We start from the raw sequence: 11,563 nt of genomic DNA on the forward strand, positions 1-11,563 counted from the left end.
TTTCGGCCAGCTCTCAGCTGGGCCCAGAAAAGCCTGCAGGCAGGCCCCACCCTGACAAGACTCAGAGCACATGCGCCTCCTGACCCCAGCAAGGAGCAGCTGGTAGGATGCAGGCTTTTCCAGGCAAGGGCCCACCCAGCCTCTGAGACCCCCAGAATCCAGGACACACGGGTGAAGCTCTGCAGATGGCCTCCTTGAAGCCCTCTCACTCAGCCTGGGGAGAGGGGAGGCACCCCATGCACCTCCTCCATGGGACAGCACCCAACACCTGCTGTCTCTACCTTCCTCTGCTCAATACCAGCATCCTCTACCTTTCTGCTGCTCCTGGTGGCAGCTCTCCTATCTCTGCTGGGGGCAGGAGAGGTGCGGGTCGGGGGGTGGTCCTAGGGTTCTACAACTAGCTCTTAACTACTTCAGTAGCAAGAAATGCTTTCGAGAGTCCAGCACTTCACCTTGTTTTAGAATGTGGGGTCAGCCAGGCGCAGTGGCTCATGCCTATAATCCCAGTACTATGGGAGGCTGAGGTGGGCAGATCACTTGAGATCAGGAGTTCGAGACCAGCCTGGCCAATATGGTGAAACCCTGTCTCTACTAAAAATACAAAAAGTAGCGGGCCTGGTGGCACCTGTAATCCCAGCATGAGAATTGCTTTAACCTGGGAGGCGGAGGTTGCAGTGACTGAGATCGGGCCACTGCACTCCAGCCTGGGCAATAGAGAGAGACTCCATCTCAAAAAAAAAAAAAAAAAAAAAAAAAAAAGAAAGTGGGGTCAGTGAGTAGCCCTAGCTGAAACTAAATCAGAAAAAACGGCATTAAAATAACAACAAAACATTTCGCTTTGAAAATAATTTGAGACTTACAGAAAAGTTGCAAACATTACAGTAAAAAATCTCATAGAGCCTTTACCCAGATGCACCAAGTGTTCACACAACCTTTCCTTTGTTCTCTCCCCACTTTCTTTGTCATTTTTCTGGACTGTTTTTGAAAGTAAACTACAGGCTGGGCATGGTGGCTCATGCTTGTAAACCCAGCACTTTGGGAGGCTGAGGCCGGCGGATCACTTGAGGTCAGGACTTCGAGACCAGCCTGGCCCACATAGTAAAACCCCGTTTCTACTAAACATACAAAAATTAGCTGAGCGTGGTGGTACATGCCTGTAATCCCAGCTACTCAGGAGGCTGAGGCAGGAGAATTGTTTGAACCCGGGAGGCGGAGGTTACAGTGAGCCAAGATTGCATGACTGTACTCCAGCCTGGGTGACAGAGCGAGACTCCATCTCAAAAAAATAAAAATTAAAAATAAATAAATATGAAAGTAAACTGCAAAATTAATGACTTTTCATGCCTAAACTCTTCAGCATGATTTCTGAAAAACAAGGACATTCTCTCTATAATCACAGGACAATGGTGAAAGTCAGGAAATTAACACTGATACATACCATAGCTTATCTACAGATTTCTTCCAATCTCCATTTGTCCCACTAATGTCCTTTATAGCAAAAGAAAGAAAAAAAATTTGCTAAAAGCCTCTGGGAGCCCATCTAGGACAATTGCATCTCCTTGTCATTTCTCTTTAGTTCTCCTTTGATCTGGGACAGTTTCTCTCTCTTTCGTTTTTGGAGTATAGGTGATTTTTTTTTTTTTTTGGTAGAATTACCCTCAGTGTAGGTTTGCCTGATATTTCCTCATGAGTGGATTCAGCGTATGCATTTTTGGCAGGACTCTCATAGAAATGAAGTTATGCTCTTGCCAGTGCTTCAGATCTTGAAGGAATCTGATGTCCGTAATCCCATTACTGGTGAGATCAGGGCTGATCATTTTGTCAAGGTGGTGTCTGCCAGGTCTCTGAGCTGTACAGTTACTCCTTTCTCCCACTGATTTTTTTTTTTTTTTTTTGAGATGGAGGCTGGACTGCAGTGGTGCGATCTTGGCTCACCACAACCTCTGCCTCCCGGGTTCAAGTGATTCTCCTGCCTCAGCCTCCTGAGTAGTTGGGACTACAGGCACGTGCCACCATGCCCTGCTAATTTTTGTATTTTTAGTAGAGTCGGGGTTTCACTATGTTGGCCAGGCTGGCCTCAAACTTCTGACCTTGTGATCCGCTCTGCCTCGGCCTCCCAAAGCACTGGGATTACAAGCGTGAACCACCATGCCCGGCCTGTGTCCTTTTTTAAAAACAGGTTCTTAAACACTGAATCTTTTTAAACATTGTAGTAAAATACACATAAAATTTACCATTTTAACCATTTTTAAGTGTCCAGTTTAGTGACACTACATACATTCACATCGTTGTAATTCTATCACCAGCATCCATCCACAGAACTCTTTTCATCTTGCAAAACTGAAACTCTGTACTCATTAAACAGCAGGTCTCCATTCTCCTCTCCCAACTGGCTCTTGTATCCTTCTGACTCATCCCCATTATCATTTGAGCACTTCCTTCCTTTCTGGCCCAGCAAAACAGCCTGGGCTCATATTATGCTTTCCCTGCCCTGGCAGCTCCAGTTCCTTTTGATGGATAATGGTATTTAAAACCAACACCAAGCTGGGTGCGGTGGCTCACGCCTATAATCCCAGCACTTTGGGAGGCCGAGGCAGGCGGATCACTTGAGGTCAGGAGTTTGACACCAATATGGTGAAACCCTGTCTTTACTAAAAATACAGAAATTAGCCAGGCGTGGTGTTGGGCACCTGTAATCCCAGCTACTCTGGAGACTGAGGCAGGAGAATCGCTTGAACCTGGGAGTCGGAGATTGCAGTGAGCCGAGATCGTGCCATTGCACTTCAGCTTGGGCGACAGAGCAAGACTCCGTCTCAAAAAAAAAAAAAAAAGATAAAACCAACACCTGAGCATTTGGTGGGCTCATTGCACTAGGATGTAATTGCTTTCAGGAAATCCCAAGGAACAGAGCTAGAGCTGGGAAACACGTGCACACACACAAACACACACACACTTGTTTCTGCACCTGTCTATAGTAGAAATCCTGAGTTCACGCTGATATCTCTAACTTCAGTCCAGCACCACAGGCTTCATTCGAGTCTTCTCCCTTTCCATATTTGTTTGTCTTCTTTCCAATAGGGAAACAGTTTGTTCCCGGTATCTTTAATATATTGACTTACTTATTTGGCCAGTCCTAGTTTTATAATTGGTAACCTATAACATTGTGAAAAACAAACCTATTAACAAGAGTTTAATATTTGTTATTGGAAGTTTATTTTTAATTTTGTATTTTGCCTGAGTATGTATATTCCAAACAGCCAAAATATCACATTCAAGAGTTACTTGGAGCTGGGTGTGGTGGCATGCACCTATAGTTCCAGCCTCTTGGGAGGCCGAGGCAAGAGGATTGCTTGAGCCCAGGGGTTTGAGGCTGCAGTGAGCCATGATCACACCACTGCACTCCAGCCTGCATGACAGAGCGAGACCCCGTCTCTTAAACAAAAAAGAAGTCTGTCTTTGCCCCAGTGGTTTGAGATGCCTTTATCATACACGAAGTTTCCTGGAGTATTTGAGCGTATTTCTGGACTCACTATTCTAGTCCATTGGTCTGTCTATTCATGCACAAGCCACACACTGTTTTAATTACAGAGAGTCTTTAGAGTATTCTTGTAGGGTCAGACCCTTTGTAGCTTTTTCTCTTCAAAGTTTTCCTGCTATTCTTGCATGCTTGATTTTCCATGTGAACTTGGGTCAGCATTTTTAGCCCGATAAAGAAGCATTTGATATTTTTATTGTGGATGGGTCAAATGTTTAAATTATCTTAAGGAGAACTGACAGTTTATGACGTTGAGTTGTCCTATTCAAGGACGAGGGATGTCTTCCATTTGTTCAAACCTACTTTTGAGTCTTTTAGGAGATTATTTTAAAGCTATCCTAAATAGGCTTTGCGCATTTCTTGTTAAGTTGCTTTTTTTGTCCTTTTGAATTTTTTTTGTTGCTATTGTAACTGAGGTTTTTCTCTACCATTAGTGTGTCTCTCTCTCTCTCTTTCTCTTTTTTAAAAAAGTAGAGACAGAGTCCCCCTCTGCTGCCCAGGCTGGTCTTGAACTCATGGGCTCAAGCGATCCTCTCATGTTCTACCCACCTCAGCCTTCCAAAGTGTTGGAATTAATTACAGGTGTGAACCTCTGCACCCGGCCTACCATTATATTCTCTAACTGGCTATTGTTTGAGTATATGAAATCTACTGATTTCTGTGTGTTAGTTTTTTTTTTTTTTGAGACGGAGCCTGACTGTCACCCAGGCTGGAGTGCAGTGGCATGATCTCGGCTCACTGCAACCTCCACCTCCCGGGGGTTCAAGAGATTCCTGTGTCTCAGCCTCCTGAGTAGCTGGGACTACAGGTGCATGCCACCACACCTGACTAATTTTTGTATTTTTAGTAGAGACGGGGTTTCGCCATGTTGGCCAGGCTGGTCTTGAACTCCTGACCTCAAGTGATCTGCCCACCTCGGCCTCGCAAAGTGCTGGGATTACAGGCCTGAGTCACTGTGCCCAGTCTGATTTCCATATGTTAATTGTATACCTCATTGATTTCTTTTTATTGTTTGGGTAACTTTTATTATTAATTCTCTGGGGTTTTTCAGATATGCTATCATATTATCTGAAAACAAAGTGTTATGGACAAAAAAGAGAGAGGCAATATGTACAATATATACACATATATATGTGCTTTATTTTAGATGCACAAATCATCTCTGATGATACACAAGAAACTGACATAGTGATTGCCTGGGAGAAAGGAATTGACTCACAGGGGCTGTTCTGGGAGGGAGGCTCCCGTGAATCCTTTGGTACCTTTTCAGATCTATTCAGAGTACAGGTGTTGTCTCCCCAAACAATAATATATATTTTGAGACGGTGTCTAGCTCTGATGCACAGGCTGGAGTGCAGTGGCGCGATCTCGGCTCACTGAAACCTCCGCCTCCCGGGTTCAAGCGATTCTCCTGCCTCAGCCTCCCAAGTAGCTGGGATTACAGGCACCCACTACTATGCCCAGCTAATTTTTTTAGTAGAGAGGGGGTTTCACTGTGTTGGCCAGGCTGGTCTTGAACTCCTGACCTCATGATCCACCCGCCTCAGCCTCCCAAGTAGCTGGGATTACAGGCACCCACTACTATGCCCAGCTAATTTTTTTAGTAGAGAGGGGGTTTCACTGTGTTGGCCAGGCTAGTCTTGAACTCCTGACCTCATGATCCACCCGCCTCGGCCTCCCAAAGTGCTGGGATTACAAGTGTGAGCCATCGCACCTGGCCAATAATTTATTTTTTAAAAACCAGTTATTTAGAAATCACGAACTCACAACTTTCTCTAATTGCCTATTGTGCTATTTTATTTTTGGGTCTTTAATAAATATTTCTTATGGCCATTTTTTTTTTAAGGCAGCAGAATCGGTTGGAACAGAAATGATTGAGTGTGATGATAATTCAGAGCCCAGTTCCTGCAACTCCTGTTTGGACTCTGCTGTCCTCGAATGGCAAGCAGGTGACTTAGTGTAATGATACTCAGCCTCACTTTCTATTGCAATCCGTTGCCCCAGTGCTGAATCTGCCAGCCAGCCTAACACATTCGCACCTCCTGTGCAATGGCCAGGCCAGGACAGCTGCAGCCTCCGGGGCTTGCCCCCTCCTCCCTTGGCTCCTGGCGGCTTCCCACCCCATCCCTGCTCCCAGGCTCTGTCTCCCATTTTCCTTCCCGCTTCCACCCTCCAGGGCTGCACTGGAAAGACCTCAGTTCCAAAACCTCTTTCTGTTCGCCTCAGGTTGGCCATCCTGCCCTATTTCCGACCCCAGGGGCCCAGGCCCCATGCCAGCGCCTCAGCTGACCACTGGCCGGACACTGGCGAAGCCTCCACGCAGGGTCTTGGGGTCCTCCCTGCACAGTCACACGCGTCCCCTCCCTGCCTGGTTTCTCCTTTCCCATATTCAGCCCACTGGGAGTATCCCAGCTCACTGCAACCTCCGCCTCCTGGGTTCAAATGATTCTCCTGCCTCAGCCTCCCAAATAGCTGGGATTACAGGCACCCACCACCACGTCCAGCTAATGTTTTGTATTTTTAGTACAGATGGGGTTTCACCATGTTGGCCAGGCTGTCGCGAACTCCTGACCTCAATCACCTGACTTATCTATGCCCCTCGCCTGTAAAATGGAGGATAATAACAGCCGTTTCTCTGAGTCGTTAGAGTATATGGAGGCAAAGCACTTAGCATCCTCTCTGGCACGTGGAAACAGTAAACAGGAAGGGTTATTAAGGTGTCTCTCAGCCCTGACGGTGTACTTGTGTATATGTTAAACATTCATTGGCCCCTGCAGAGACAGAGGGAAAGCTTCCCTTTCTCCTGGTGAAGGCTCGCTGAAAATCAGCAGACAAAAGGAAGATTAATTGGAGAAAAGGCAAAATTTATTTCAACGTGCAGAGCATGAGGGAATCACAGAAGTTACCGAATAACCCAGTGGGGTACAGGTGCATACGCCCTTCTTCATGGGGCAAGGAGAGATGGGGGACATGTGGCAATTTGAAGGACAGTCAATGGTTTTTAGGGGGAAACAAATGAGTCCAATGTCCAGATGATAATTAATAATTTCTTTGGACATTAAAAGGGAAAGAGAGCAGATAATGGTTTGGGATGAAGTTTATTTGGGCTCTAGGTGTGGTGTTTAATGTTCAGTCTCATATCCTCTGGGATATGAGTTTTAACCTCTAGCTAATGATATTCCAGGGAAGGTAATTGTGTTCCCCTTTGGCAAGTCCCGTTTCTAGGTAGATAAAGAAACTTCAGAGAACAGCATCATCCTGCACTTTGAGAGAGACAGAGGATTCAGAGAAGGAGGCAGGGAGGTCAGATAGACCTTGAGGCTGCTTCATGTCAGAGCGCCATATTTTAGGGCAACGCTTTTTGAGCCCCAACACCCCCATCCATGTCAGTTACTGTGCTGGTGCCAGGACAAGAAACATGAATAAGATACGTTACCCCTCAAGGGTTTTTACAGCCCAGCCAAGGGAGGTAGGCGGGGCAGGTGCAGGACAGGAGAGCAGTAACTATAACAATACAACATGGTGGTCCTGCACTGTGGCTCAGGCCTGTAATCCCAGCACTTTGAGAGGCCAAGGCAGGCGGATCACTTGAGGTCAGGAGTTCGAGACCAGCCTGGCCAACATTGTGAAACCCCGTCTCTACTAAAAATACAAAAATCATCCAGGTGTGGTGGTGTGCACATAATCCCAGCTACTCCAGAGGCTGAGGCACAAGAATCGCTTGAAACTGGGAGGCAGAGGTTGCAGTGAGCCGATATCTTGCCATCTGAAAACAAACAACAAACAACAAACAAACAAACAAGCCCGTGGATTTGGTGCTTATGAGGGCAGCTTCTGCTCTCAGTGCTATGTATGAATCAAATCACTTCATCCTCACAGCAATCCTGTACAGTGGATTACTGCCACGTCACAGATGAGGAAACCCAGGCCCCTCTGCCCACACTCACGGCCAGGGAGTTGGAGGTCAGGGTGCTTTGGAGGCCACCCTTTGAACCGTCCCCTGCTGCAGCTCTCCCTGGAGCAAGAGGGCACAGTCCAGGGAATTCATAAAAGGGACTATGGGCGAGTGCAGAGGTGCCTCTCAGACCCAGAACCAGCCCCCCAACCCATGGCGGTTCTCTGTGTTTCCACTTCTCAGATACTCCTCGCCACGCTGTTGCCAGGATCCATGTCTGTCCCTCCCCATGGGGTGAATGCCCCCTCTCAGGGCTGGTCTTTATCCTCCATGCCCCCAGATCCTGCCACAGGGCCTGTCCCTAGGAAGTACCCTGGAATGAATGGAGGAGACAGGCTGAGTGTTGGGTGTGGGCTGAGTGGGGGACCTGGACAAAGGCAATGGGAGGAGAGGTGGAGGTCTGACTGGCTGTGGATAAGTAGGACAGAGTCTCAGATCACTTGCTGCCAGGTCTGGGCCTGGGTGACCCACAGGTGGTGACCATGCACGCTGAGACAGGGGACACAGGTGGAGGAGCAGGGTTGAGGCCTGGCAGGCCACGACTCAGGGATCTGAGTTCAGGAGGAATCGAGTTGCGGGAGGTCCCGATTCCAGAGTCACTGGCTCAGCACAGTCGTTGAAACCATCCAAATGGTGGCATTATCTAGAGAGTGGGCCCGCCTCGAAGCAGGCCGAGGGAGACTGCAGAGAACACGGACGGCAAACCAGAAGGGCAGTCAGCCAGGATTCAATATCGAGGACCTGAGGACCCCAAAGTCCTAACAGTTTAGGGGCAAGGAGCCCCTGCAGGTATCGATGTGCAATTAAAGGATCAAACAAAGCCCCCGGAAGTTCAGGCAAGATCGGCCTACCACGTTCCACCCCTACTAGGTTAATAGGCAAAAAATGTAGGTGCTTAAAATAACACTTTCCGTTAACCTGAATATTTCAACATTTCATCTTCCCCCAAATGATTCATCCTCCATGAGTTAAGGATAATAAAGCTCCATTGTGCTTATATAGCTGAGGTTATTCCAGTAGGTGTGACACCTGACTTCACTTTGAGCCTTACCTGATGTGACATCACACCCACACTGGGCATGGCAGAACTGAGTTTGCTCCCGTTTTTCAGATGAGAAGACTGAGGCCCCAACAAGAAAGCTCTGGAACGCAGACCTTCTGGGGCCTGGTGCAAAGCTGATTCCACAGCACCAGGACCAGATCACTGCATGTATCCATATTCAGCCCACTGTGTGGATGGGGGCTTTGATGTCTGGAGGCAATGATCCAGGAAGTGGAAAACATTCCAGGGTAGCTGGTTAGGCAAGGTTGGGAAACACATTTCCACTGTTCCGGACACAGAGGGGGCGCCAAGCAAATATTTGCCAAGTGGATAAAAATTTCATCATTCTTGTTGCTCAGTGTTGCAAGTTCCTGCCTCGAACACACAGGGTGGGTGGGGCGGGCCCTGGCAGAGGCCAGGATCCTGCAGTGAGTGGTTAATTATTCTAGGAGTTCAGGCTTGCAGGAGGTGGGACGGAGCTGGGGAGGGTGTGTGTCTAGTTCATTTCTAACAAACTCCTGCAAAGTTAAACTAAAGCTCTGTAGTCCTAGAAAGGTGAGGCTAGATCGCCCACCTCTAGGCAGGTCACCTTCGAGCCTGTCCAGACCCAAGGAGGACCTTCCCAGGAGAAAAAAGCCCAGGCTGGGATCAGCCTTGGTTTCCTTGCTGCAGGTTGAACTAGGGTAGGGGAAGGGCGCCAACAAACCCATTGATTAAATTCCACTGCTCAAGGTTTCCCTGTGGAGCTGAGAAACATGTGGCCATCTTCCCTGAGCTTCTCACGCGTTTCTGTTCTCACGTTGATCCTGAAATCTGGAAAACCACGGCAGGCAAGATCCGCTGGAGAAACTCCTCCCCTGGGGAATTCTAACTCCAGTTAGATTCCTCTAGCAAACTAGCTGTGTGCCCAGAGGCAAATCACTGAACCTCTCTGAGCTTGTTTTCCCACCTGTAAAATTAGTCTGTTGTGAAATAGATCATTTCACAGCACCCCCTTCTCTCTGGAAATGTACTCTAAAAAACTAGCTTCTCCTCCCTAGTTTGGAAGCTTTGAGAGGGCTGGGACACAATTCTATTTGTTACTCTCTCTCCTCCAATGCCAGAAGTGCAGGAGGCACTTAACATGCTGAGTAAGTAAAACTCCTTTAAAACTAATGGGAAGAAACACTTGGTGTTTACTCTGCACTAAGCAAAACAATTTCTGTGGATTATCTCATGTAATCCTCATACTGCTCAGGAAGGTACTTTTTTTTTTTTTTTTTGAGATATGATCTCACTCTGTCTCCCAGGCTGGAGTGCAGTGGTGTAATCACAGCTCACTGCAGCCTTGACCTCCTGGCCTCAAGCGATCTTCCCGCCTCAGCCTCCCAAGTAGCTGTGACTATAGGCACATGCCACTCTGCCCAGCTCATCTTTTTTCTTATTTTTGCATACAGATGAGGTCTCACTATGCTGTCCAGGCTGGTCTTGAACTCCTGAGTTCAAGTGATCCTCCCACCTATGCCTCCCAAAGTGTTGAGGTTACAGGTGTGAGCCACTGTGTCGGCCAGGAAGGTACTATTGTGCCCGTTTTAAAGGTGAAGAAACAGGTCTGGGTGCTGTGGCTCATGCCTGTAATCCCGACACTTTGGGAGGCCGAGGCGGGCGGATCATGAGGTCAGGAGTTTGAGACCAGCCTGGCCAACATAGTGAAACCCTGTCTCTACTAAAAATACAAAAATTAGCCGGGCGTGGTGGTGAGTGCCTGTAATCCCAGCTACTCAGGAGGCTGAGGTAGGAGAATCGCTTGAACCAGGGAGGCAGAGGTTTCAGGGAGCCGAGATCGTGCCATTGCACTCCAGCCTGGGCAACAGAGCAAGACTCTATCTCGGGGTGGGGGGTGAAAAAAAAAGAAACGGAAGCCCGCAGAGGCTGGGCAGCATGTTCGAGGTCAGGCTGCCTTGTGTGGAGTGGTTGGAACCGGGAGCTGGATCAGAACCTCACATGTTTGCAGACAAACTTGTCTCCTCAAAGGGGCAGATCCATTCCAGGAAGAAAAAATAAAGCTTGTCTGAGACCGGCCAGAAAGGGGGGAGTGTCTAAACTGCTTCACTTCCACTTCTGGGAGAAGGTGCTTATGACAGGGAGTCGGGGAGCCCCTCCATGTTGGGGTTCCCTGTCTCCACTGTTCCTGACTGCAGTGGTCAATTGTGTTATTTGCCCCTAGAGCAGTGGTTCCTGACTGGGGGTGATTTTTGCCCCCCAGGGGACATCTGGCCACATCTGGAGACTTTCAGTTGTCATAACTGGGCAGTGTTACTGGCATCTAGTGGGCAGAGGCCAGAAACACAGCCAAGCATCCCCCAACACACAGGATGGCCCCCATGACAAGGAATCATTCAGTGTAAATGTCAGCAGCGCTGAGGCTGAGAACCCCCGGTGTGGAAAACGTGGACTCTGCAGTGGACTCTTGGAAAGGCTCTCATCTGAGTTTTCTTCTTCCGACGTACATGATTCCCATGTTGTAGGGGAGGAAACTGAGGCTCTGAGAGGTTGGGAGTTACTTTAGAGATCTTACTTGTAAAACCAAGATTCTATGCTGTCGATTTCTCCCCTCCCTGCGGACTTGGAAAATGACTCAGCATCAGGGGGAAGTTGAGGGGATACAGTCAGGTGAAAAGAGAAGTAAACTGAGTCAGGGAATCTGGATCTGGCCCTGGCTCTTCATAAATTCACAGTGTGGCCTTGGTAAGTCACTGCCCCTCTCCGGTCTTGTTTCCAAAGGAAGGGCCAATAAGATAACTTTGAGCTCTCCCCAGTACCGCCTGGCAGGACACTGCCCCTGCGCTGCTGAGATGGTGCCTGGGGGCTGGAAAGACGGGGAGGGGCGATCCAGGTCGTGATGGGCAGGGGGGAATTTGGGGCCTTCTCAGACACCTACATCCACCTCTGCACAAACGATAAATCCAGGGCAAGGAGGATGGAGCCCCCTACCCTTGGGAAATGGAGAGAGATGTTCTCCTTGAGCAGAAAGAATCAAACTCCCTGGGTC

General features: G+C 48.4%; 1 protein-coding gene across 1 annotated transcript in view; it reads left to right on the top strand.

The window, feature by feature from the left end:
• The window catches only part of CIMIP4 (ciliary microtubule inner protein 4), a 302,707-nt gene that overhangs the window by 252,002 nt on the left and 39,142 nt on the right, over window positions 1-11,563 (top strand). The window lies entirely within an intron of this gene.

The sequence above is a fragment of the Hylobates moloch genome, unplaced genomic scaffold (genome assembly GCF_009828535.3).
Source record: "Hylobates moloch isolate HMO894 unplaced genomic scaffold, HMol_V3 SCAFFOLD_19, whole genome shotgun sequence".
NCBI lineage: Eukaryota > Metazoa > Chordata > Mammalia > Primates > Hylobatidae > Hylobates > Hylobates moloch.